The 27,001-nt window shown below is 48.5% G+C and overlaps 1 long non-coding RNA gene and 1 other non-coding gene across 2 annotated transcripts; both read left to right on the plus strand.

Moving 5' to 3' along the window:
- Positions 1-14,841: 14,841 nt before the first annotated feature.
- On the plus strand, positions 14,842-16,442 carry LOC137424063 (uncharacterized). The gene is made up of 2 exons (XR_010983902.2): positions 14,842-14,974; positions 15,519-16,442. It is a non-coding gene; the product is annotated as an uncharacterized LOC137424063 (long non-coding RNA).
- TRNAT-AGU (transfer RNA threonine (anticodon AGU)) lies at positions 15,133-15,206 on the plus strand. Its single transcript has one exon. It is a non-coding gene; the product is annotated as a tRNA-Thr (tRNA).
- Positions 16,443-27,001: the final 10,559 nt, after the last annotated feature.

Genomic DNA, 27,001 nt, shown 5'->3' on the forward strand with positions numbered 1-27,001 from the left:
TCCAGGACCAAATTGAGGGACGCGAGGAGAGCGAAGCAGTGAGGGCGGCAGGGTCGCAAAATAGCGTTGTCACGCACGAGGTGGCCATGGCGTCCACGCCCGCGGCAGCGCCCCTGGTGGATTCGAACCTTTTCCTCCTGCAAATGAGGGCCCTTATGGAACAAATGGTGGGAATGAGGGCTGATAGTGAGCGGTTGGGAAACGAAATGGGGGTAATGAGGGACGAAGCGAGGGGTACCGGTGAGGGATTAGACAAGAAATTAGAGGGGTTAGACAATGGGATAGAAGGGGTGAAACAAGGGTTAGGGAGTAGAATAGAGGGATTAGGAAACAAATTTGAGGGATTAGACAATAGATTAGGGGAAATACAGGAGGGGTTAATGGGGGTAGAAAACAGAATGGCCGCTCAAGAGAATCAAATGGAAGGGATGCAAAAGGGGTTAGAGGGGGTAGAAAATAGAATGGCTGCCCAGGAGAATCAGATAGAGGGGATGCAAAAAGGGTTAGAGGGGTTAGAAAACAGTATGGAAGGCAAATTGAGGGACATGAGGGACCAAGCGGAAAGGGAAGTTAAACAAATGGGGCAGCAGATAGAGGGGGTCAGAATGGGGGTAGAAACCAAACTGGATGCTCACAGGGAGGAAATGGAGCAGATGAGGGTGGCATCTGGGCAGGAGATGCAAGTGATGGGAGAGGAGATCAGAAGAGGAGTGAGTGAGGAGGTCGGAGGAGTGCGCGAGGAGGTGAGGCACTGTAAGGAGCACATGGAGAAGGAGGTGAGAAAGGGGACTGTAAAGTTACAAGGGGGCATAGAGGACCTGACGCAGGAGGTGGAACAGCTGACGGAGGGACAAAAAGAACTAACGGACCAGGTAAAGAAGAACACAGCGGTAATAGGAGGTTTAAAAGCGACACAAAATGACCTAAAAAATGACTTGGTAGCGACGAAGAGGGAATGTCAGATGGTACGTGAGGGACTGACAACGAGGTTGGACGAGGTGATAGAGGTAATGGAAACGAAGGACCGGCAGGTGAGGACGCACATGGAAACGGTCAAGGTAGCCTTGGAGGACGAGCTTGAGGAGACATACCAGGGAATAAAAGAGGTGAAGCACAAATTAGAAGAAGTGGAAGAAGGGATGAGCGAAATTAAGAAGCGACGGAGAGGGGATAAGAAAGAGATAAAAGAGGAGATAAAAGAATTGGTCCGAAGTCTGTGTTTGGATCGTGATGATGTGCTCATTAACCGGATGAGGGATTCGCAGGTGATGGAGGAGAAGCGAAGAGGAAGAGGACCCGGTGTAAGTGGTGACCAATATGGTCGTGCGTATGATGCGCCAGGGGATTTAAGGAGCTTGGGGGTCGAGATAGACCCGGGTGTTCGTGAGAGGCCGTTGGTGAAGTGTGCGACAGGTCTGGTGTGCGAAAAAGGAGGTGTGCGAGAAAGTCCGACTCTGGGGTGTGTGAGGAAAAAGTGCGTGCCAAGGAGTGAGGGTGCTGGCGAGAATGAGTCGGTCGTAGCGCGTGTGCGAGGGAGCACATGGAAGCGCGGTGTGGTAAGTGTTACAGAGGGGGTGACGGGAGAGTGTGCGCAGGAGTGTGCGCGAGAAAGGTGTGTGACGGACAGGTGCATGGGGAGAGAGTGCGCTGTCAAAGGCAAGGAAGAATGCACGCCTGTGGTGAGTGTTACAGAGGGTGTAACGGGAGAGTGTGCGCGAGAAAGGTGTGTGACGGACAGGTGCATGAGGAAAGAGTGCGCTGTCAAGAATGGTGGTGAGAGTAGTACGAGTGACACGGAGCGTGAGTTGGTGGTGACAGGTGAGAAAGGAAGCACACCTGGAATGGTAGAGCGTGAGTGGGAATGCACGCTGGAGTTGGTGGTGAGGCACGTGGTTGGGTGTGCGAAGGAGGGCACACCTGTGATTGTCACAGAGGAGGTGACCGAGGAGGGGGCGCGAAGCGGTGTATTGGTGAGGTGTGCGAGCAACGAATGTGTGCCAAAGTGTTCGGTGGTCAGGTGTGTGACCAAGGCTGTGAGTGGAATGGGTGTACCTGGGTGTGTAAGGAAAGGTACGAGGAGCATGGGCACGGCTGGATGTGTGAGCAAGGAACGGGCTGCGGGGTGTAAGCGTCCAGGTGAAGCATCGACGTTAGACGGGGTAGAGTTTAGAACGACTTATAGCCGAATCGGGCCCTCGGTGCGTGCTGGGCCTCGCTTTGAACGGCCGCGTCCGTGCTCCACTAGGCGGAGCGGGCAGCCCGATAGAAAGGGTCGTCATGGCGACCACTTTTTGTTGAGGCAGTCCGGCAGGTCGAGATCGGGACATGGGATGGCTCCACGCCGAGGTGGTGCGTGGGATCTCGGCCCGGGTAAGCCCCCGTCCCTGTACCGAGTGCCGGACGTGTCCAGCCGCTGGCACAGAACAACCCGCATTCATGGCTTGGCTTTACGAAGCCGGGCTTTGGACAGGGATTGGCGCACCGAGAGGCATTAGTGAGTAGACTGGGTGATGAGGTTAGTGTTTTGGACCCAAAATTAAAGAAAAACAAAATTTGATGATTGGCAAGGGATTGGCAGTAATGATTGGCAGATGATGAGTAGGATTGGCCAAATTTTTGATTTGTTGAAATTTGATGTGCAAAATTGGTAGTGAGCGATGGGCCCGATGGGTAAGGGGGGCATCCCTGCCACCCTTCCCATAGGGGGGCAAATGCGCAATAGATTATGGGGTGTATGGCAGTGAAAACTAGCCCGGGTGGGTTAGGTTATATTGTAGGGATCTAGAAGAGATTGACATTAGGTGACGTTAAGGTTAGTTAGTGACTGATACCTGTAGTGGGGACGCAGGTAGATTAGTATGGATGATAATGACGTGGGAGCGCAATAGTTTAAAGGGACGACTGGGAAGCGCAAGTTTCAGAGGGGAGTAGTTAGCTGAGATGATGCCGTGTGTGTGAGGATTGAACAGGTGTGATCGAACAGGTGTGATTGCACAGGTGTGCAACTGGACAGGTGTGTGGAACAGTGTGTGAGTAATGAGTGTTGTGGATCAGCGCGAATGCGCTTGGGGAGAGAAGGGTGCAGGTGGCACCAGGTGTGAGAGCACAGGTGTGCAAGTACATGTGTGTGGAGAGAGTTGGAGTAAGTGGTACGGAGTGGTGTGCATGGTGCGAAGGTGTGGATGGGGGAAGAGTGGACCCTTTTCACGAGTACCCGGGGCGGGTAGTGTAAGTGTTAGGTAGAGGGTATAGGTAAATTGTGGTTGGATATTGGCATTTGTGGTGCGGTTGCAGAATGGTATTGTGGATGGGTGCATTAGTGTCGTGGAAATGGCTGGGCGTGTAGCCTGTTAGTGTGTGTAGTTGGTTGGGCACTCCACCACTGTGAGGATGTCGGCCAGGTGAGGCCGCAGGTGGGCTCTGGGAGCCGGTAGTTGTGAGTGGGTGCCTGAGGATCCCGGGTGTGGATCGGGCAGCCCAGGGCCAGAGAGGGCAACCGAGTGGGGAGAGTGCCAGAGGGCCTTCCCCAGGTAGTTAGGTTAGGGTAAGGAGCAGGTAAGCTCGGAGGCAACTGCAGTGGTGGAGGTGTGCAGGTGGGTAGACCCGCTGGGAGAGGTACACGCCACAGCCCAGAAATTGTGCGAGGGCACCGGGAGATGAATCGGGGGAGTGAGACCCCAAATTGAAAAGCACCACAGTTTGGCCAATGGGAATTGGTTTTTAGAACCCATAGTGTAAGAGGGCCAATGGTTTGGCCGGAGGAAGACCCCGGGTAGTGTAAAGTTGTAAAGTCACTTAGGAAATAGTTAGGATTGATGAACCTGTCGCACCATGCGCAGCCACTTACCTGTGGTGATGATGATGACTCCACACCTGTGTTTTCTTTGTTTGTGTTGCAGAAGTAAGGATTGCTGTGAGGATTTGTGAGACGCATCACGACGTGGATGAGACATTGGGGTGATTCCATCTCTCCCTCCTTAGGAGGGACTGATGATGAATTGGTGATGGCAAATTATGATGTTGAGTTGGAGATGGCACATTTTTAGTCTAGTAGGAAGACTAGGTCCCCCTGCACCCCCCGGAGATATACTTCTAATCAGTGTTTCTAGATTGGACAAAATGTGTAGAAAATGACTAGCTATGGCCCCAAGCTGAAAACATGTCCCACATACCATTTTTATGCAAATTACTGCTGCAAATTTTATGCAAAATTATGCAAATTTTATGCAAATTTTTGATGAGGAGTAGAGTTGAGGGGTCTTTGAGGGCTTCATCGAGGTGCTCTCGGTTGCAAGACTGGGTCATTCTGAGAAGCACAGCAGGGTCAGAGATCATGATGTTCTCCTCCTCAGTGAATCTCTCCATCAACAGCCTCTCCATTGCCTCACACACTGTTTTGAGGCAAAAGAGGGACTTTGCGTAGGCCTTTCCACTGAGAACACCTTTGAGAGATCCACTTGTTACTAGTTGTGCCTCAAAGAGAATCTCTGCATATCCAGAACCACGCATCTTGTGTCCAGTGAGCATCCCGATGTAGTTCATGGATGTGTGGAAGGGTCCAATCGTTACTACATGACTAGCAAATTCATTTGGCCAGCGCCAGATGATGGGAAGGGCTTTCATGCAGACACCCAGATCAAATGTATTCAGGACCCATCTCTGACCCACCTCAGCAGTTGCTGCCTCGGAACGCTTCAGTAGCTCACGAACAACTGCGTTGTCTGTGATCGGTTGGTGGATAGGCGTGCAGTAGTCGACTGTTGATTTGCTGGGTGGGGGAGAACCAGTTGCAGAGGTGAAACCCCCTAGCCCAGGCACAGGCTGCAGGCCATTGCCATGCCATGCAGGCACCAGGCACAGACCGATCACAGACAACGCAGTTGTTCGTGAGCTACTGAAGCGTTCCGAGGCAGCAACTGCTGAGGTGGGTCAGAGATGGGTCCTGAATACATTTGATCTGGGTGTCTGCATGAAAGCCCTTCCCATCATCTGGCGCTGGCCAAATGAATTTGCTAGTCATGTAGTAACGATTGGACCCTTCCACACATCCATGAACTACATCGGGATGCTCACTGGACACAAGATGCGTGGTTCTGGATATGCAGAGATTCTCTTTGAGGCACAACTAGTAACAAGTGGATCTCTCAAAGGTGTTCTCAGTGGAAAGGCCTACGCAAAGTCCCTCTTTTGCCTCAAAACAGTGTGTGAGGCAATGGAGAGGCTGTTGATGGAGAGATTCACTGAGGAGGAGAACATCATGATCTCTGACCCTGCTGTGCTTCTCAGAATGACCCAGTCTTGCAACCGAGAGCACCTCGATGAAGCCCTCAAAGACCCCTCAACTCTACTCCTCATCAAAAATTTGCATAAAATTTGCATAATTTTGCATAAAATTTGCAGCAGTAATTTGCATAAAAATGGTATGTGGGACATTTTTTCAGCTTGGGGCCATAGCTAGTCATTTTCTACACATTTTATCCAATCTAGAAACACTGATTAGAAGTATATCTCCGGGGGGTGCAGGGGGACCTAGTCTTCCTACTAGACTATTTGAGGAAAGTTGGAAATAGCAAATTTGATTGGTTAGGAGGGAGAGAAGACGAATTTGGTTTATGGGAGGAACGGGGAAGACAGTAGGGATGTTTGTTGATTTGTAAAGTAGATGTTTATGGGTAGTGTTGTGTTTTGTGGATACAGTAAGGGGTAAGGGAGGGGCCATGTAGGTTACCTGGTGGGGGGGGGGGGGCGTACGATAGGAACGTACCTGTCTCACCTGGTTCCCATGTGCCCCCAGTGTGCATCATCTTACATTGCGTGCACTTTTGCGCCCTTACCACCTTACTCACTTGTCTTCTTCTTTTGTCTCCCACCTCCGAGGATCTGGCTTTGGGGTAGAGAGAGAGGAGAGAGAGGTGCTGGCTTCGCAGTTGTGGGCCTGCACTTTCGCTGTTTGCTGCCTGGATCGATACACCATATGGACCGCAATGTTGTGGCCACCCACCATGGACCGCGGTTCTTATGCGGCCAAGCACCACCCGTGGATGGACCTATGGGTCAACGTGGCACCTATGCCATACAAGGTGAACCACTTATAGTTGGCCCCCTGACGACCACAATAGAGAAATGGACGCGGTTGGCGCCTTTCTTTATTTTTGAAAGAAGTAAGAAGGCCAAGTGCACCGCACGAAGGCAAGACCAGCGGCAGAACATCGGCCGGCTGCGACACCACACAATGATTCATAAACACTTTATTGGTGCACCGGATGGTGCTCACTGTGTGATGGGGTGGTGCTTGATGCTTGCAAGGGGTGCTCTGCACATTATTAAAGGCCGTAGGCCACAGAGCACTCGTGGGTTGGTGTATCGATGCTGGCATGCGTGCTCTCTATATGCATAACATCTGCATGTGTTCCTCCAAAAACAGGTCCTGGATCGTAGTGTAAATAGCAGCGTAGTCTTGTAAATAATGCTCCCTACCGGCTGTATGTTTAGTTTGCGAATTCTTTCCGCAATTCGGTTATCCTGTGGGTGTGTTTCTGAGAGGAGAAGGGTGCAACGTCGCAGGGGGACATATTTACTCATTTGTGAATATCTGTAAAACTGTCGCACTCAGGGTAGAGTTAATAGTAGAGGGAACTACATCTGAGTGCCACACTAAACTAGGTAAAAATTTATCGGGTCGGGACGCCCCGAGGGTAGAGAAGGGTGCAATGTTGCGAATATGGAATTTGGCCTCCATATCCGCTTGTAAATATTCCCCTATTTCCCCAATACTCCCCAACTATCCCCAATCCCCCATTCCCTAGTCCCATTGTCTGTAAACAACACTCTGTAGAACCGACCTTCCCCTTTTTCCCCCATTAAATGTCGTGCCCAGGTCCACCGCATCTCACGTAGACAACTTTCGGACATCTTGCTAGTTATTCTTAGTCTATGTCAGTTAAGGACTCCTTTCCATTAATTCTGACTCTTCGTTGCACCAGAATGTGATTATATGGCACCAGTAGTGAGTTTAGGACCTTCCCATACCTCCTTCCATCTTCTTCCCCAAACAACAACAACAACAACAACTACAGCTACAACAACAACTACAACCACGGCGCGCGGGGGGAGTGTGCGTCCTCCCACCAGCTCGGTTAGCCGCCATGACCATGCGCTCCACGGGGTTACCACGAAGGGGCTCCCTGTCAGCCCCTCGTCAAGGGCGGAGCCGGTAACCCCCCCCCCCCCCCCGCATGCACCCAATGAGAAGCAACGAGCCGATTCCATCTGGGGCGGAGCTAACGAGCCGAGGGCGTGTCACTCCCCGCCGGATATACGCAGCGACTTACCGGATGTGAGGTGAGATGCGCCCCGAGCTTGAGAAGACAAGAGAGCCACCTCCGAGCGCTGAGAGACCTCCTGCATCTTTTGGGCCGCGCTATCCTGTCCCTGAGCACAAGGTGCACCTTGTGCTGGCCATCGAATACCCGCTTTCCTTGCCATCAATCCCCGTGTGAGTCAGTTTTTGTCCTGTTTCTCTGTGGTCTGTCGGGAATAATATAAGATTGTGTCTAAGTGCCTATCTTCCTTTGCTGTCCCTCTTGTAGTTGTAATCTAACCTTCCGAACGAATATAACCTCCTCCGGAGGTCTTGAGAACCGTATCCCTGGTGTCGTGTCATTTTAATCCCAGCCGTGTGTCTTTTCCTTCATTGACCTAGCGTAGCGCGATTAGTCAACGTTCGGGTATAATCGGGTAACCTGTGCAGACGTGATCATACCAAACCGCTCGGTAAATAACATCTAAGCCGCGTCTGTAACAATACGTTTGCTCCATTGCAACAAGATTATCTGTGGAGTCAGTGGACTTGAGTAAACCTGCCAGATGAGGTTTGATTCACAACCTGACGATAAACTGTTGGATTGGTGCTTTGCATGCACGGTGCAGTTGGACTGGTGCTTTGCAGGCATGGTGTAGTTAGATTGGTGCTTTGCAGGCATGGTGTTGTTGGATTGGTGCTTCGCAGGCATGCTGCAGTTGGATTGGTGCTTCGCAGACATGGTGTGGTGGGATTGGTGCTTCGCTGACACGGCTTGGTTGTGTTCGTGCTTTGCAGGCATGGTGTTGTTGGATTGGTGCTTTGCAGGCATGGTGTCGTTGGATTGGTTCTTTGCAAGCATGGTGCATTTGGATGGGTGCTTTGCAGGCATGGTGTTGTGGGATTGGTGCTTTGCAGGCATGTTGTTGTTGGATTGGTGCTTTGCAGGCATGGGGTAGTTGGATTGGTGATTTGCAGGCATGGTGTGTTTGGATCGGTGCTTGCTCGACAAAGTGCTCCGTCCCTTGGATGGATGTTAAGCCGGGTGTCCCAACTACTCGTCTTCCTTGATGGGCGTCAAAGATCCCACGATGTCCTTCAGAAAAGTAGGCGAGTTATCGCTGACCAGAAACAGGAGATCCTGGGTTGAAATCCCAGCAGTGCCTTTTTTTAACCACACTCAGTGGTGTCATGGTTGGAGCGGCGTCCCTGAATCTGGGAAGTGGTTGGTGTTTCATTTTCAAATTAGTCTTGAAATATGTTTCGTTCTGCTTCCTTCCTTGATGGTCCGCTGTTAAAAATTAGACATAACATTTTTATAGAAAGGAGAAACAACCATTGGTTGACAACCAGTACAGGCCTGAATAGTCCATTGACCTCCGCCTGTGTTGAGTTCCTTCGAAGGGAAGTCATCTTCTTCCTCTTTTTAATATAACTATTATTATTATTAACATTATTGTTTTGAAAATTTGGATGAAGAAGAGCCTTCGTAGGCGTGCGGCATATTGGATGCCTATTTAGGGGCGAGCGCTCGGTCAGAGAGGGGATCAGTATCTTGATTCCTGAATTAGTTATGCAGAGATGAGCGCTGGATCTTATTGGTAAGAAGTGACCGGGATTCATGACTGATGTTTAAACTGCTTGTCTTTGCTTTTGATGCCTTATTATATTTGTAGGACTGATGATATTATTGCCTGTTGTGTCGGATGCCGAAGCTCGATTTGAATAAAGCCTCGTATCTTGAAGTGAGGTCTGGAAGCTTTTTCCATGGTGGGCTTCAAATACAATTTATTCAAATCGATTCTGAGACGTTCAAGGACCATGGACAAGCTCATCAAGGGACCCCTTCTCCGGGGACCCCAACATGAGCGATGCCGCCTGCCAGCTGACCCACTGCCTTCACTCCTTACAGCTCTATACAGACTTCCTCCTGGAGATTACAGACGCTCAGCGACTGAACGTTCTGTCTTCCAAAGTGTCCCATACCATTTATGAATATGTTTCCCATTGCACGACCTATGTGAGGCAGTAGCAACCTTGACGGCTCCTTATGTTAAACCGCGCAACACTGTATATGCGTGGCATCTTCTGGCGACACACCAACAGGAGACTTCGGATTCACTGGAGCAATTCCCCCAGATATTACGGCAGCTTGGCAAAGACTGCCATCGCGGATCACACGTGCATAGAGTGCACTGATGATTTAGTGCGCGATGCTTTCATAACTGGGCTCCAGTCTCCTGCGATTCGACAGCGTCTTCTGGAGAGCAAAACGCTAGACTTCAAAATGGCTTTCGACCAAGCCCGAGTCCTCCAGATGGCTCAAGTCAGATCTGAAACTTAGAGCCACCCATTCGTAACTGCGGATGCTACGGCGTATGCCGATGATCTCGGGGAGTCAGAATCTGCTGGCGAGCGAGTGCCCATGCGGGGTATCGTGAGCCGGGGTTCCCGTGGAGAGGGCTCAGGTGACGAGGAGAGCGAGCCAAGCACTGCGGCCACGGCGACCCCTGCTGGGGCAACTGCCAAATGCTACTTCTGCAGAAATCGCCGTCACCCCTGCTCGTTATTCATTGTTCAGGAGACGACGTGCCACAATTGTGGGGAAAAGGTCACTTTGCCACGGTCTGTCCGTCCAACCAAAGCTCGACAGATGATGCTCGCTGGAGCGCCCATATATTCGGGGTCGCGGACAGCTCCGCGTGGCCTTGCACACACTGTGGTTCTGGTGGAAATCAATGGCAAAGCGGTGGAAGCGCTGATCGATACTGGAAGCGATCGAAGCTTCATCAGCCAGAGTTTCGTAGAGCGCCATGAGTGGCCTACTGTTGCTGTGACGCAGCCAGCGCGTATACATGGCCTCAGGGGCCTAGTGGCAGTGATCGCGCATTTTCTGTGTGGTTAAGCTAATTGCTAATGATGTTACTTATTCAGATGTGAAGTTAATGGTGTTTCAGAACCTTTGCTCAGATGTGTTTCTCGGGCATGATTTCTTGAACTGGCATAAACGCCTAGAGATGCAGTTCGGCGGCGCGCATACACTCTCTATAGGTTCCGTCCGTACCGGGCTCGGTATGCGGCTTAGTGGAGATAGCTATCGAACCTCCCCCACTGTACCTGAGTTTAACATCTAATTGCCACCCTGTCACCGTGAAATCTAGGCGGTATTCTCCGCCCGATGTACAGTTTATTGCCGACGAGACTAAACATATTTTGCTCGAGGGAATCATCGAACCCAGTTGCTTGCCTTGGTGGGCTCAAGTGCTGGTCGTGAATAGCGCTTATCATCGCAAAAACATGGTCGTTGACTACTCGCAAACGATTAACCGTTTCACACAACTCTATGCCTACCCGCTCCCTAGAATGGATGATATGGTCCGGGTAGTATCTAAATATCGAGTTTTCAGTATGCTGGACCTTCATAGCGCCTATCATCAGATTCTGATACGGGAAGCCAACCGGCCCTACACAGCCTTCGAGTCTGGCCAGCGGTTGTACCAATTTTGTAGAATCCCCTTCGGCGTTACAAATGGAGGGCAGGCTTTCAATGGGCAATAGACGATATCCTTTCAAAAGAGCAATTGCAAGATGTATTTGTGTATGTGGATATTGTGACTGTGTACGGATGGAACCAGAAGGACTATGATGCTCATCTGCGGCGCTTCATGGAAGTGGCTCGTAAATACCAGTTGACCTTCAATGAAGCCAAGAGTAGCTACTCTGTGAGAACGATAGATCTTTTAGGTTACACAGTGTCTGGTGGGGAGATATGGCCCGATTCGGCGTGCCTTCAACCCCTTCTCGACCTAGCCCCTCCCATCGATCGGGCGACTTTAAAGCGAGCAATGGGACTGTTTGCCCATTACTCACCATGGGTCCCAAGGTTCTCAGAGAAGATACGGCCTCTCGTCACGTGCAAAACATTTCCGTTGACCTTGGCCGCTCAGACGTCCTTTCAACAACTGAAGGATTACATAGCTGGCACGGTTGTGACCTCCATCGATGAGACAGTCCCTTTTGTGGTGGAGACGGATGTGTCAGGTTGCGCAATCACGGCCACACTGAATCAAGGGGGCGAACGGTGGCTTTCTTTTCACGAATGTTATCTGATAGTGAGAGGCACCATTCCTCGATAGAAAAGGAGGCATACGCTATAGTGGAGTCGGCCTGTAGATGGCGACACTTCCTCTTAGGGAAGCACTCTCACCTAATTATGGATCAGCAATCAGTCGCTTTCATGTACAACGGGAAACATTCTCAAAAGATTAAGAACGAGAAGATTGCACACAGGCGTATAGAATTGGCCGACTATAGCTTTGATATTGTGTACAGACCGGGAAAGGTTAACCTTGCGGCCGACGCCTTGTCTTGGCCCATCTGCTCCGGAATAGTTGATGAGTATTCACGATTCCCGTTTGCATTTCTGTGCTCAGACATGTCGTCTCTTACGGTAATCCGATGCCTTCACCAGTTGTTCCTCATGTTCGGCTATCCAGCCTTCATACAGAGCGACCGAGGAACGGCGTTCCTATCCCGGGAGATCAAGCAATTTCTGCTTGAGAGGGGAATTGCTTCGAGCCATACCACGGCGTACAATCCCCAGGGGAACGGTTTATTTGAACGTTACAATGGCATTATTTGGAGGGCAGTTACTATGGCTCTGCGATCCCACGGGATGACTTCGAGCATGTGGGATTGTGTGTTGCCAGAAGCATTACATGCCATCAGGTCTCTACTATTCACCGCGACTAACGCCACCCCTCACGAGCGACTGTTCAAGTACCAACCATGTACCAAGGCGGGTAGCCTCTACCCACGTGGCTAGCTGAGCCGGGACCGGCTTTCCTGAAGTGCACGGTCCATCAGAGCAAATACAAACCACTCGTGGACCGGGTGGAAATATTCGAGGAAAATCTGGAATACGTGCATGTCCGTTTGGCCAACGGTAGAGAGACAACTGTGTCGGTCCGGCATCTCGCGCCTTGTGGAGAGGTTAATGGGCAGCCTGAAATGAGTGTACCGGCCGAGGCCGAAGCGACTACCCCTGCCCGGTTGGATTCATTCCTTGACTATGCTAAGACCGGTGCCGCCACTTCGGATCCTGGGAGCTTGTCACCTGTGTCGCCTGCACCAGGTAGCATTCCGAGCCCTTTGAGTACATCGCCGATACCTAGCGTTGGGGGCCCGGGCGTTGATGGAGTTTATCGCTCTTGAATTGGATGGCTTTGTCAGCCTCTGACACATTTAGGCTGGTAGCTTATTCGTTCTGATTTATTCCTTTACACCTGTTGCTTTAGCCTTTACACCTGTTAGCAGTATTCTTAAAGGAGGGTGATTGTCGTGAAAATGAAGAAGAAGAAAAACCTTCGTAGGCGTTGGGCATATTGGATACCTATTTAGGGGCGAACGCTCGGTCAGAGAGGGGGGTCAGTATCTTGTCTGCTGAATTCGTTATGCAGAGATGAGCGCTGGATCGTATTACCCTGCGCTCGCAAAGCGAAAAGCGGGGTTAAGCATTCCTGTGCGTACGTGTGCCGTGTCTGCATTTTAAAAATTCATTTTCTCAGCAACTATTCGTCCGATTAACAGGAAATTTTCACCATAGGAGGGCCTCCTCCTGTAGAATATTTTAATGTTTATTATGACGTCATAGGTCACGTGGTACGGACGCCATCTTGGAAAGAAATCGCACCTCTATATCTCTGAAACCACTCCATGGAAAAAATTGAGACCTGGCTCATTGTCAACTACTCCCCCATGGGGAATAAGATATGTTAATGATGATGTCATCCGTGCCTTCGTTATGATGTCATAAATCGACAAATACAACACTTATCCATCCGATCATTATTTAAAAAAAAATCATTAACTGTTGGTCTGATGGACACAAAATTTTCACCATAGGAGCGCCTCCTCCTTCAGAATATTTTAATGATAATCATGAAGTCATAGGTCATGTGTTACAGGTGCCATCTTTGAAAACCGAAAATTTTTGCACCTCGATATCTCCAAAACCGCTGCATGGAAAAAATTGAAACATGGCTCATTGTAAAGAACTCCATATGGGGAAGAGGTGTTGTTAACAATGACGTCATTGGTGCCATAATTATGACGTCATAATTCGACAGGGACAACGCTTAGTCTGATCAGTTTGAAATGTATTGAGCATGACCCATGCATCAATTATATTAGAGAATATAAATTTATGATGTCATCGTTCACGTGGTCTGGCAGCCATATTGGATCAAAGAAAAAAACTGTTCAAAAACAGAAGAGTTGGCTCGCAACAAGTTGACTGCGCAGAGTAAGTAGACTATTCTATGAATACCATTGAGTTGGTAAGAAGTGACTGGGATTCATAACTAATGTTTAAGCTGCTTGACTTTGCTTTATAATGCTTTTTTAGAATTGTAGGACTGAGGATATTATTGCCTGTTGTATAGGATGCCAAAGATCGATTTGAATAAAGCCTCGTATCTTGAAGTGAGGTCTGGAAGCTTTTTCAACACAATTATTATTATAATTATTATTATGTGTGGCGTCAGTTGACTTGACTTGACTTGCCAGACGAGGTTTGATTCGCAACCTGACTACAAACTATTGGATTGGTGTTTTACATGCACGGTGCAGTTGATTTGCTGCTTCGCAAGCATGATGTAGTTGAATTGGTGATTTGCAGGCATGGTGTTGTTGGATTGGTGCTTTGCAGGCATGCTGCAGTTGGATTGATGCTTAGCAGGCATGGTGTGGTTGGATTGGTGCTTTGCATGCACGGTTCAGTAGGATTGGTGCTTCGCAGGCACTGTGCAATTGGATTGGTGTTTCGTAGGCATGGTGTAGTTGGATTGGTGCTTTTTCAGGCAAGGTGTTCTTGGATTAGTAACTTGCAGGCATGGTGCAGTTGGATTGGTGCTTTTCAGGCATGGTGTTTTTGGATTGGTGCTTCGCAGATATGGTGTGGTTGGGTTGGTGCTTTACAGGCATGCTGTAGTTGGATTGGTGCTTTGCAAGCATGGTGTAGTTGGATTGGTGCTTTGCATGCATGGTGTAGTTGGATTTGTGCTTCACAGACATTGCGTGGTTGGTTTGGTGCATTGCAGGCATGCTGGAGTTGGGTTGGTGCTTAGCAGGTGTCGTTGGATTGGTGCTTTGCAGGCATGGTGCAGTTGGATTGGTGCTTTGCAGGCATGGTGTCGTTGGATTGGTGCGTTGCAGACATGGCGTGGTTGGATATGTGCTTTGCAGACATGGCGTGGTTGGATTGGTGCTTTGCAGGCATGGTGTCGTTGTATTGGTGCTTTGCAGGCATGGTGTCGTTGGATTGGAGCTTTGCAGGCATGGTGTCGTTGGATTGGTGCTTCGCTGACATGGCGTGGGTGGGTTGATGCTTTACAGGAATACTGTGGTTGGATTGGTGCTTTGCAGGCATGGTGTCGTGGAATTGGTGCTTTGCAAGCATGGTGTCGTTGTATTGGTGCTTTGCAGGCATGGTGTCGTTGGATTGGAGCTTTGCAGGCATGGTGTCGTGGAATTGGTGCTTTGCAGGCATGGTGTATTTGGATCGGTGCTGGTTCGACGAAGTGCTCCGTCCCTTCGATGGATGTTAAGCCGGGTGTCCAATCCGCTCGTCGTCTTTGATGGACGTCAAAGATCCCACGATGTCCTTCAGAAAAAGTAGGCCAGTTATCGCCGGCATCCTAAACAAATTACAAATGTCCAGTCCTGTTGGTTGTTGTTTCAAAACCCTTGAACCACGGAAACTTGTCGTTAAAGCCTTTCGGGAATAATTGACGTTTCTCGTGGAGATGGAACATTAACCCTAACGTGCATTTGGCGCTGTGGCTTAGTTGGTTAAAGCGCCTGTCTAGTAAACAGGAGATCCTGGGTTCAAATCCCAGCGGTGCCTCTTTTTTAAACCACACTCGGTGGTGTCGTGGTTGGAGCGGCATCCCTGAATCTGAGAGGTTGTTGATTCAAACTCCGTCTGAGTTATACCAATTAGTCTTGTGAAATTGTACTTGCTGCTTCCTTTCTTGACAGTCAGCTTTTAAAAAGGACAAATAACCACAGGTTGGCAACCAGTGCAAGCTTGATGTGCCCAATGGCCTCCTGTGTTGAAGTTATTTTAGACGAAAGTCATATCGTTGTGTTTTTTTCGTGGTATTAATAATTCGACTTGTTATTGTTGTTGTTGTTGTTGTTTTTCTTGTTGTTGCAGTGTTGGTGCAGTTTCCTTTGAACTCGCTCTTCTGGGTTTAACTCCCAATGGTCTGGATGTCCCGTCTGTTAGCCTTTGTTGGTGGACGTTGAAGATCCCACGTCGTCCTTCACAACCCCGACAACACCCTCATCAAATTACCTTCAGTCATGGGTCAGGGCTCGCCACCGGTTCATGAAAGGATTTGGGGCAAACCCCCCAAATGATTTGGGTCAAGCCCTCTGAATCATGAGGTGCGTCATTTGGTTGTTCGCATTCCTTCGTGTCTCCTGTCGGGGCCAAGTGTCGGATGAATATGGTGGCTTCCCTGCCCTCTGGGTAGCGGACATGGGCATACTGTGGATTCGCTTGAAGGAGTTCCACTTCGTCGACAAGTGGTTCCATCTTACTCTGGTGCACATGTCTTTTGAGTAAGATCGGTCCAGGCCAGGCATCCATAGCCAGGTCGGTAGTGAACTACCAGTCGCAGAACGACAAAGAAAATTTAACGGTTTTTCATGGGGAGTACCGTAGCGACGGGTTGACAAGAGAGAGTTGTTGACAAGACATCAGGTGGATCAGGGCAGTTGTTGCAGTTTTTGCAGTTGACAAGAGAGAACGAATTGAGTGCAACACTGTGGTGTGAAACTAAGGATTTCATTATCGGGCAGTAACCTCCTCCCTGACCATACCTTACATATGCAGTTCTATGACCCATCCACACGTGTCTTCTGACTGTCTCTATATAACCACCTGTCGGGAGGATGGGATTCATTTCTGCTATAGTCTGGCTTCAAGTTTGGTCAGAATGAATAATGAAATATGCCTTGTACTCGCCATTGCATTACTGTGGTTGCCGTTGTAATGGACGAGAATGCTTGCTTCATAGTGATTTTATCTTTCTGTAGATGAGTCGTATTCAAGTGGATTAAAGCTCTGATTGGAGTACGTTGTGGACATCCTTGATTTACCTTGTGGACATCCTTGATTTACATTGTGGACATCCTTGATTTTCACGATATTTTAATCCACTTTGGATCCTACGCTTGGAGCGATGGGGAAACTGCGTCGCCCTTGAGACCTTCTTTGGGGATTCTCAGGCGATGAATGCCACCGAGGAATGGGGGCATTGGTTCAGCTCTCTCCAGAATTACATCGCGGTGGTCGCTGACCTCACCGCTCCCCAGAAGCTCTCTATTCTGACGTGTCACGTGAGCGACATGGTGTATGACTACATATCTCACTGTGCCACATACGAATCTGCCATTGAAACCCGAAGATATATCTTTGTCAAGCAACGCAGCGCGTTGTACGGCTGCCACATGCTCGCGACCTGACGCCAGGACCCGTCGGAGAGCCAAGAACATTATATACAAGAGTTGAGACGACTCAGGAAAGATTGTCTGATGGAACCCCGCACGGTTGCGGAGTCGACCGACAATCTAATATGGGATGCCTTCATGGCTGGCATCGCCTCGCCAGCAATCAGATTGCGGTTGCTTGAGGAAGCTACTCTGACCTTCCAACAAGCGTGCGAGAAGGCACGCATATTACAGCTGGCAACTACTCGGGCAGAGGCGAATGGCGGCCCCTAGCTCACTGCGGGGGCTGTGGCCGAAATGTGCTCCGAACCAGTGGCACCGACTGAGCGATCCCATGTTGGGATCGCCACGTCACCGGAATCTGCTTCGTCACTGCCAGTCCCAGGCGACGAGGAAGACTCGAACGCCGTGCCCGCCACCACCTTCTCTACGTAGAATGCAAAATGCTACTTTTGTGGCAATAAGAGACACCCGTGGGCTTCCTGCCCTGTGAAGGATTGTACCTGTCATAATTGTGGCCGGAAAGGGCACTTTGCCAAGGTGTGCCGGGCTGCGAAAATGACACGGCGATCGACGCCGGCCGGGATGAATACATCATGTTTGGCGCACTCCGGAGAACCGGGCGTGTCGAGCGGTTTGCAAAGTGCCATGCTGCCGGTGCTCATGGAAGGAATCCCCACCGAAGCCTTGGTGGACACGGGGAGCAGTTCCAGTTTCATCAGCCTAGCACTGGTACAACGTTATCGATGGGCCGTGGGACAAGTCACACGCTACATCTATTTGGCCTCATCGGGCCTGTAGGTCGGCACCAAAGGCTTGTGTACTCTTCGCCTTGTGGTTAATGATGTGACTTATACCGATGTCAAACTCGCGGTAATGGCTGATCTGTGTGCCGATGTGCTGCTGGGGCATGATTTCTTGCGTCGTCATGGGCGCCTGGAAATTTATTTTGGGGAAGGTTCTAATACCCTCTCTGTATGCGGCTTGGCCGAAATGGCTATCAACCCTCCGGCTCTCTTTCCTAGCCTAACCGCCGATTGCAAACCTCAAACTATAAAGTCGCGCAGGTATACTCAGGCCGATACGCAGTACATCACCGATGAGACTAAGTGCTTGCTTCGGGAGGGTATTATAGAGCCGAGTCAATCTCCCTGGAGAGCCCAGGTGTTGGTGGTGCACCCGGAAGATCATAGAAAACGATTGGTAGTCGATTACAGTCAGACAATTAATCGGTACACACAATTGGACACGTACCCCTTGCCATTAATGGACGACTTAGTCAGAGAGGTGGCTAAGTATCGTATATTCAGCATGTTGGATCTAAAATCCGCATATTATCAAATCCCTATTAGGGAGTCTGATAGGCCCGACACGGGTTTCCAGTCCGGTCAACGGCTGTATCAATTCCGTCGTATTCCATTTGGGGGTGACAAACAGAGTGTCTTGCTTTCAACGTGCAATGGACGACATCTTGGCTAAAGAACAATTGACAGACATCTTCATTTATGTGGACAACGTAACGATTTGCAGACATACCCTGGAGGGACACTATGCTAACTTGAAACGACTCTTGGACGTGGCACGTCAGTACAATCTAACCTTCAACGAGGGCAAGTGCCACTATACTACCACAATAGACCAAGAATCCTTTCAAGTTAGGGCAAGTGCCACTATACTACCACAATAGACCAAGAATCCTTTCAAGTTAGGGCAAGTGCCACTATACTACCACAAGTGCCACAATAGACCTCCTTGGGTACAGGTGACCGGGGGCGAGATAAAACCTGACGCCGAGCGTCTTCGACCCTTGCTCGAGATGGCGGCTCCATGTGATCGGGTGTACCTGAGGCATGCCTTAGGGCGTTTCGCACATTACTCGAGGTGGGGCCAAGGCTACTCGGAGAAAATAAGGCCTTTGGTGGATTGCAAAGCTTTCCCTCTGACGCAGGTGGCCAAGGCCGCCTTTCAAATTCTAAAGGAAGATATCGCGGGGGTGTGTGTGACTTCCATTGATGATAACATGCCTTTCCTCGTCGAAACAGACGCCTCCAACTGTGCAATAGCAGCCACTCTGACGCAAGGCGGAAAGCCGGTCGCCTACTTTTCACGAATCTTGACCTCGAGTGAATGCAGACATTCTGCGATAGAGAAAGAGGCGTACGCGGTGGTTGAGTCTGTCCGACTGTGGCACCATTTACTTCTGGGCCGGAAATTTGACCTCATGACTGACCAGCAGTCCGTCGCATTTATGTATGGCCATAAGCACACACAGCGCATTAAAAATGAGAAAATATCACGATGGAAGGTGGAATTGGCTGACTACTGCTATGACATAGTCTATCAGCCTGGACGCGAAAATGTCGCCGTCGACACTTTGTCTCGGCCGTCAGTTTGCGCCGGCATGACCTCTGACGATCTGAAGGGCATTCATGAGTCATTGTGCCATCCAGGTGTAATTTGGCTCGTTCATTTTGTGCGCTGTCCTAACTTACCATTTTCGGTTGATGGCGTCAGACAGCTATGCCGGTCGTGCCCGGTATGTGCGGAGGTCAAACCTAGATTCTACAAGCCGCTGCTTCGGACCCTCATTCGGGCTTGTCGGCACTGGGAGAGATTAAGTATTGATTTTAAGGGTCCTTTGCCATCATCGAGCTCACTTCGTTACATGTTGATGGTCATTGACAAGTTCTTGCGTTTTCCTTTTGCATTCCCGTGCTCTGATATGACGTCGGCCACGGTAATCATGTGCTTACGACAGCTGTTCCTATTATTCGGGTATCCGGTGTTCGTTCATTCGGATCGTGGCGCTGCTTTCATGTCTCAGGAGGTAAAGGCTTTACTCTTGGAGCTCGGAGTGGCGGCGCGCAGAACCACCCCCTACCATCCCGAAGGGAACGGCCAGGTGGAACGATTTAATGGCATTATCTGGAAAGCGGTGGAAATGAGATTGCGATCGAGGTCAATGGGATTGCACCAATGGCCTCAGGTTTTGCATGAGGCATTACATGCTATTCGTACGTTGCTATGCATGGCCACGAATGAAACGCCACACGAATGTATGTTTCGCTTTACGCACCGCAGAGCAAGCGGTCGGTCACTGCCGGGATGGTTAGTTAGCAAGGGCACCACGGTTTGAAGCGGACATTACGACAAAGTAAATACGAGCCGACCGTTGATCTGGTTCAAGTTGTGCAAGTGAACCCGGAGTACGCGACCGTACGAATGAATGACGGACGTCTAGTGACAGTGTCGGTCCGACATCTCATGCCGTGTGGGGAGGGTGCAGCGGAAGATGGGCCATGTAATGCCGAGGATGAAGGGCCGCATGATGCCCTGGCCACCTCGGGGCCAACCGCCATGAACGAGGGGTCTCTCCCGCCCGCGCTGCCTCCGGTGCAGGCGCTTTCGGCTCTGGTCAAGGATCAGGCTGCAGGTGGAGATGCGCCGGCCGGGCCTACAGAGGATTTGGATTAAGGGTTTTCAGATTTATTTCGCCCAAAGATTCCTGAGACAGTGTGCAGTCCTATTAGCTACCGAACGCGTGCTGAGAGGGAATGTCGCCGGCCACAGCGGTTGGGATGGTGAAGGGGAGCATGAAGACACGCTGTAGGATGCCATGCTATATACAATATAACTCTGGACTTTACAACATAGTCGCGCGTTAGCTGAAATTTAAATTGTGGGTGAATGTGGTGTGAAACTAAGGATTTCCTCATCGGGCAGTAACCTCCTCCCTGACCATACATTACACATGCAGTTCTATGACACGTGTCTTCTGACTGTCTCTATATAACCACCTGTCAGGAGGATGGAATTCATTTCTGCTCTCAGCTGGCTTAAAGTTTGGTAAGAATTAATAATGAAATATGCCGTGTACTCGCCATTGCATTACTGTGGTTGCCGTTGTAATGGACGAGAATGCTTGCTTCATAGTGTTTGTAGCTTTCTGTAGATGAGTTGTGTTCGGGAATAGTTATATGACTCAGGAGGATACAAAATAACTAAACAGGGCTTTTACAAAGCAACGCTTTATTAGCTAATAATTCACTTGTTTCAATGCAATAAAGAACTACAATACTATAACGAATTTAGTAATTCAAGTCGTTGGTTCTTCTTCGTTCACAGGTGCTCTCCTGTTCTCTGTTTCCCGTTGCGTGCTCGTTCGTTCCGTCGGGCAGGGGTTATCGTGGCAAGTGCCCCCCTTGACTCAAAGTCTCTTCTGTTTATATCGGCAAACTTCAGTTAATCCTCTGTGCGCTGAAATCGTAATCCCTTCTCCGCAGCAATGTTACTCAGTCATCCTGCCCGCCTTCCTGGCACCAACTCGCTCCTCCCTGCTGCGAGTTCCATTTACCAAACAATAGGAGGGTGCTCCAGCCTGGGGCTGTGACCAGGTGGACAAGAGATTACCATGTTCGTGCACATTCCTGACATTCATTTACGATATCGTCTATCTGCTTCGTTACCAGTCCCAATCAATGAGTTACCAGTCCCAATCAATGAGTTACATTTCCACAATTCCCTCAGCTTTTTGTTTTTGTTTATATTAACCATTAATCTAAACATCAATATAAGTAAACAATCAATCACTGCAAGTAAACATCAATACAAGTATAAGTAAATAATCAATCACTGCAAGTAAACATCATTACAAGTATAAGTAAATAATCAATATCTACAAGTAAATATCAATACAAGTATTCAAACCATAACTTTGGTAATCAAATTCCCTTAGGCATACACCGTCATCCTGCAAGAATCACAAAACATTTCGTTGGTCATTGACTCCTTCCATATTGTTCAATCTATTGCATTTGCATCACAAATATTTTTTCAAAACAACACTTCACCATCACCAAGATACAACAATTTCACTTCATTTTCAAGTTTTGTAAAGCATCTGCACCATCTGGCAAAAACGTTTGCCTCCACACAAATGTTGACTTTGTTTGAAAGGAAGGGCTGATCACTTGTGTTTGAATCCAGGTATGAAACATTTTCTCCTAATGTCTTCATAGCACCTGCACTACTTCGTGTAGGATTTCGCTGTTGTGGTAACATTGCGGAGTCATAGACTGACCCTGCTCTCCATGTAGCATTCTTGCCACTTTTTGCTGTAAACCATAGTAATTCCTGAACAAGGCCTTCACCCAGTTGTAGTCGACTTGCCTCCTCCCTCATTGTGAGTGGGCAGCAAGTATTGGTGTGACGTTGATTGGCCAGCAAGATGTGGAACAGGGATGCCGGATGCATCCACAATGATGTTGGGACCATGGTGTTCAGGTCATCCATGGTCCATACCAGGAGTGGCCCGCAGAATCGTGCACAGCTGTTGTGAAAAGGCACAGCCATTGGTTTGCAGCTCCATGCTGGCTCCCCGGAAGTTGGTGAAGTAATAACATATGTCCCCGCATTTCACAGAGGTTGCAGGTAAGGTGTCGTTGTCCTGCAACTTCTGATGTGATGAATGTTCCAAGCCTTCGAACAAGAGTAAGTGATCGCCTTTCTTTCATATGTTGCAGTGTGATCCAGGCAAATGGTCACATAAATTTCCTTGGTGAAGGTAAGCATCCATCTCCAAGTTACACGGGAGAATGTCTTCATCATTCTTTGAGAAAGAGGGTGTATGCCACGTTTAACTTCATTTTTTAGCCACAAATTTTCTTTCTCGAACTTCTTCCCAATTCCGTTAGCACCCCCTTCAAATGTGATCTCGTCTTATCCTTATGCTCAGTCACATCTGAATCTGCTTTCCACACACACTGAATCAGATAGGGTACATCTTACCATGAAATCAGCATAATCATGTATATCTTCCGACAGTTTCACATTCAACAATTTGTTGTTTTTCCTTAACACAAAAAAAGTTATATTCATTTATATGCGTCACACAAATAATATTCAATCAGGTATGTATTTTCCTACTAAACTAAGAATAGCATCCACAATTGCTTTCAGGTTAATATAGTTCAAAAATTAACTCATGCAGGTATTTTAGCACTACTCTAAGAAAATAAATTGTATATGATTACAATCACAAACGGGAATATCTAATTCCCAACAACAATTTTCCCAAACCAACAAATTAAGCATAATGTATTATTACCATAATTCCTCTCCACTTTTTCTTTTCCCCTTTTTTTTCCCTCACAGTGTGTCACTCGTGGTGATATGAGTTCACTGATATTGTAACTGCTAAACCAACAAGCAAGTCTGCTACTCCTTGTATATATTCATACCTATGACATAATTATATGTCGATGACATTCAACATTATATACCAAACTAACAAGCTTCCTAAAAGGTAAATAAAGAAAATCCCTTAATATGTAACATAAATCAGATTATTTGTCTTACCCTGATCCCCCTATCTCCCGGGGTTGAACTCAATCCCCTGATCATGAGTGTAGTTGTGATACATTTTTCACTCATGTTGTATTAATATCAGCAGGTAATCGTATGTCATGTAGGCAAATAAATGTCACTATCCCAAGTAGGAATATCACATGTTGAAAATGTAATGTTTATCAATGCAAGGGGTGTTAAAATGTAATTCAAATGACTGTAAATCACGACTATCATTTATCTGCCACTGAATGTTCTGCTGGGCTGCTAGGTGCAGCCTCATTTTCTGTGGGATCGTCCACCTTAGCCCCATGTGCTTGCTTGCAATGAGAGGCATGAATCCAACTTTCTATTTTGGGTCCATATTTGTTTCTATTCTTATCAATCTCCTATGGTTTATCATTTCGTTCCAAGATACCGCAACCAAAGGTTTTAACCAAGGCTCTACCAAACTATTTCCAATGTGAACAAAAAATGCCAGTGAAACAATGATTCGAGGAATTAACTTCAAGGGGTCAATAAATTTATTCTATAACCAGATCTAATTTTCCCATCCAATAGTTTGCCTTGCCACATGTCATATTATAACACTTTAATAAACCTTCGAAAAATGTTTCCCATCTCAACAAATTTCCTTTTTTACAAATAGCCATGTGTAACTTACGTATTTAACTACAATTTCCTCTCAATTTGTTTGGCCTAACTGGCCGCAAAAGTGGCTGCCAGCATGCAGTACCGTTTTTTATCTACCAAGGAAGTGCTCGTCCACACAAGACCTCTACCAAAATGTTGTTTGTAAAAACAAATCTGGGATTTCTGATTACATGGATGCACACTCTCAGGACATTTTCAGGCTGCTGTTAACAATCCACTACGATAAATTAATTCCTTTACCCACAATCAAATAATTAGTACAAATTGAGGATACTAGGGCATTGCCCGTACTATATCTATATCTAAAATTATATCCCCCCCCCTCTATTTACATGAAATGGTTTGGTCCAAAGCGAACGGCTTGCGAGTACGGTGACAATCCCCCCCCTCTATTTACATGCAATGGTTTGGTCCAAAGCGAACGGCTTCCGGAGTTTGGTAAAGAAATCGCCATCGCGTGCACAAACGCGCAGGAAAGCGAATGAATCGCAAATTCGTTTTTATTAGTTGTAAAACATAGTTTAACGCCAACATAGTTTGCAAACGTGAAATAAATGAATACGCTCTCAAATGTGCCATCCGAGGCAGAGTGTGCCCGCCACGTTCGGCACACGCGATCGTTCGCTGCTCTCTGATTGGTTGAATCGTTTTTTGGACATAGCTCGGTAAGTAATTGTCCGATTAATATGAAACCTTGAAAAGGCACATCCTCGGGTCCCCAGCAATATACCTGGCAAGTTAAAAGTATATCGGACCCGTGGTTGTCGAGAAACAGCGGTCACAGACAAACAAACAAACGTACAGACAGACAGACAGAGATTACTGGAATTATAGATAGATTATCCCTATCACATTTTTTTTTTTTTTTTTTTTTTTTTTTTTTGTATACAAGGTCGAGGCTCGTGAAAGAGCGAACATTAATCACACAGAAAGACAAACCGACACATAAAACATATAACATAGGGAGCGGTAGACAAGATGGGGAGAGAGGGGGAAGGACACAAACACAACATTTGAGAGCAGGGACCGAGAGACATGGAGACATCGAGAGATCTGAGAGAGGGCGAGGGCTTTGGGGGGGGGCGTGGGAAGGGGGCGGTGGGAGAGGTATAAAACATATGGACACTGCCAGGACTTCCAGGAAAGAAGTTGGAATTTCAAACAAGGTGGATCTGGGGTGAATTAGCGGGGGTAGAAAAGATCAAGGTTTTGGATGGGGGAAGATAAGAGATGGTGGTGAACAGCTGTTTTAAAGACCTGGAGGGAGGAGTGGGATTGAAGGGAGTGAGGGAGTTTGTTCCAGAGGCGAGAGAAAAGAGGAATGAAAGAGTGAAGGTGAGCAGAGAGCCGAGATTTCGGCAGTTTAACCATCAGAGGGTTGCTGGCAGATCTTGTGCGACCTGTAGGAATATTTGGGGGACAGAGCACAGAGAGAGCTGGGGGTGCAAGGCCGGAGAGGAGTCGGTAGAAGACAGAAAGACCACCTACCTGCCTGCGGTGAGTGAGTGAAAGGCCCTCAGAGATAGCTTCATCGCGGGAGATTCCAATAATTCTGAAAGCTTTGGTTTCAACAGCGTGAAGCCGAGCTAGGTGTGAGGCAGGAGCACCGGCCCATAGGGGAGAACAGTATTCCATTGAGCTGCGGATGAAAGCCTTGTATGTGGTGAGGAGCTCAGGTGTGCCGAGGAAGGACTTCGCACGACGGAGGATGCCCAGTCGGCGACTGGCTTTGGAGGCCAGCTTGGAAATGTGGTTTTCCCAAGAAAGATCATGGCAGATAGTGAGACCCAAAATCTTAAGCGACAGAACTTCTTGGAGAGGATTGTTGAGAAAGTAGATGGGAGGGTTGTCCAGTCGATCTTTTCGGAGAGACATAGTAAGAGTGTGAGATTTGTCAGGATTGAAAGACATGTTCCACTTGTTTGACCAGTCTGTGATTTTGTCCAGGTCTTCAGAGAGTGAGGAGGCAGCAGACTGCCGATCTGAGGGAAGAGGAATGGAGCGGCAGAGAGTGGAGTCATCAGCAAAGAGATAGAGAGGATTTTCGAGAGAGTCAGAGAGATCATTGATGAAGACCAGAAAAAGCACGGGGCCCAGAACACTGCCTTGGGGAACTCCAGCCTGAACAGGAAGAGGAGATGAGAGAAACCCATTCAGGGCCACACGTTGACGACGACTAGAGAGGAAGTCCGCCAGCCATGCGTGGAGATTTCCATGGATACCAAAGGAGGAGAGTTTGGTGAGCAGAGCGGGGTGCCAGACCGTGTCGAAGGCACGTGATATGTCGAGGGAGACAGCTCTAATTTCCTGTTTGGCATTGAGGACCTCCATCCATTGTTGAGACAGCAGAAGCAGCATGTCCAGAGTAGAGTGACCTGGTCTGAAACCAAATTGATGATCAGAGATCAAGCCATTGGAGAAGAGGAAAGATTTCATATCCGAAGCAATGATGGATTCCATGACTTTGCTGATAATTGGGAGAAGGCTGATTGGTCTGTAGTTGCTAGGATCTGTTTTTGCACCTTTTTTGTGCAAAGCGGTGATGTTGGCTGATTTCCAAGCAGATGGCAGTTGACCTTGAGCAAAAGAGAGGGTGAAGAGAACAGAGAGAGGGTGAGATAGAGCAGCAGAGCAGGATTTTAGGACCCGTGGGCTGATGCCGTCGGGTCCAGTTGCAGAATCAGAGTCGAGGGTTGACAGAAACTTTTCCACCTTGTCAGGAGGAAAGGACACGGAGTCCAGGAGCAGCAGGGTACGACTGGGTATGGTGGGTACAGAGAGGGATGGGTTTGGGACACAAGATTTAGAGGCAAACACAGAGTTGAGGCATTCAGCTTTTTCACGTGCGGAGTCAGCTGTGTAGCCGTTTGAGGTAAGGGAGGGGATGGAGGGGGAACAAACACCAGAAACGGATTTGACCAGACGCCACCAGGATTTGGAAGAGGGAGACAGATAAGAGAGTTCGGTCTTGAGAATGGAGAGATATTGTTTCCTGGCTCTCCTGAGGGTGGACACACACTTGTTTCGGGCTTTGTGAAAGGAAATGAGATTTCCTTCCGTTGGATTTGCTTTCCAGGAGACGAAGGCAAGTTGTTTCTGGGCAACAGCCTCACCACAAGATTCCGTGTACCATGGACGGGAGGAAGGGTATGACAACTGAAGACGAGATGGGATAAATCTGTG

Source organism: Myxine glutinosa, chromosome 3, assembly GCF_964187855.1.
Source record: "Myxine glutinosa chromosome 3, kmMyxGlut1.1, whole genome shotgun sequence".
NCBI lineage: Eukaryota > Metazoa > Chordata > Myxini > Myxiniformes > Myxinidae > Myxine > Myxine glutinosa.